This window comes from Arachis duranensis, chromosome 5, assembly GCF_000817695.3.
Source record: "Arachis duranensis cultivar V14167 chromosome 5, aradu.V14167.gnm2.J7QH, whole genome shotgun sequence".
Classification (NCBI taxonomy): Eukaryota; Viridiplantae; Streptophyta; class Magnoliopsida; order Fabales; family Fabaceae; genus Arachis; species Arachis duranensis.
In genome coordinates this window covers 45786934-45788596 of record NC_029776.3, presented here as the reverse complement: position 1 = coordinate 45788596, position 1663 = coordinate 45786934, and positions in this window count along the sequence as shown.

Sequence of the window (1663 nt, the reverse complement as noted above, 5' to 3'; positions counted from 1 at the left end):
TTCTAGGCCTTTTCGGCCTTTAGCTTTTGGGCTGCGTTCCTTTTGATGGGCCTTCCTTACGTTATTGTCCGAGGTCCGACCTTTAGGCGTGAGTCTTAGGACGAGGTCGGACCTTTTATGAATTGACCGAGTTGGAGGAGCCCGGTCAGGGTATGAACAGTGCCCCTGCCCGAGTTCGTCCTTTTTGAGAGGTCGAGCTCGGGTATAGTAGTTTTTGAAAATTCAAAAAATGGCCGTTTCAGCATTTATTGCTTTTTACCGTTTCTCCTCGATTTCCGTTCGGGCTCTGTGAAGGCTTTATTTATTTGCCCCTTTCCTCCTTTTTCTGCGTTTTTGTTTCTCTTTATCCTTTCCGAGCACTGCTTCTTCTTTCTCTTTGCTCTGCTTCCCCGAATCTCTCCGTGTGTCTTTCTGGGGTTCCTTCTGTGCCGTCGTTTCGCTCTCCTTGCTTCGGAGTTCGTCGTCTTCGTTTCTTTCTTCCAGGTTTGTTCCCATGTTTCTCTTTTCTTGTGCGCATATGCTTCTGTTCTTCGTGTGGCTCTTGTTTGTTTTCTTTTTTCTTTATGCCTGGGTTGCCCCGAAAAGAGGCGCCGCCATTGCTTTGTTTGTTTTGTATATGGGGGGGGCTCTTTTCTCTGGTATTTTGTTCCGGGTTGCTGCATTTTCTTCTAAAAGATCTTTGTTTCTTTGTTTTGCTGAATGGGTTTTCGCTGTCTGCTTTTTATGTGATTTTTGCTTGCTGTTGCATTCTTCTTTGTAGGCAAGAATTTTATGTCTCGAAAGGTTCTTCAAGCGATGTCGACCAAGATTCCAAGTGGTCTTGGTTGGGTAGATCTTGTTCCTCTAAGAGTCCCTTCTGTGGTAGATTCTGAGTATTTAGCTAGGTTTCGTAGGCAATGTAGCATATGTGAAGATAGAGAGTCTGAGAGGGATTATGAACTAGTAGCCCCGGATTCCAAGGAGAGAGTGTGCTTCCCGCCCCTAGATAGTTCCGAGAAGCTCTTCTTTTACGCTTATGACTGTTTTTTCTCCAAGCTGAGTGTCCGACTTTCTTTTACCGACCTGGAGTCCGAGGTGTTATGGTCTTGTAACCTTGCCCCTACGCAGCTCCATCCAAATTCTTGGGCGTTTTTAAAGCTGTTTCAACTTTTGTGTCAGTTTTTGGGCGTTGCTCCCTCTATTTCTCTTTTTTCCTACTTGTTTGTGTTGACGAAGCCGGGGTCGGGTGGAGGGAAGGTATCTTGGGTCTCTTTTAGGGCTAACCAGGGAAGAAAGTTTTGTACCCTGTATGATGAGTCCTTTCACGATTTTAAGAACTTCTATTTCAAAGTCCGGGCTACTGGAGATGTCTGACCCTTCTTTTTAGATGAGAGTGGGGAGCCTTCTTTTCCTCTTTGTTGGCAGGAGAATGTAGTGTCTGCTAAGTATACCTTTGAGAGTCTAGATGAGGTGGAGCAGGCTTTTGTGGGTGTGGTGAGCAGTTTATGGGGTCGGGCACCTCACTTGGACACGAAGAAAATGTTGGGAGATCCAAGCCTTCTCCGTTCCGAGTTAGGTAGTTCCCGACCTCTTCCGAGATTCATCTTTTTTAGTATTTTGGTTTTGCTTGTTTTTGGTGGAATTTCTGTTGTGGTAATCCTTTTCTTTATTTCTTGCAGAGATG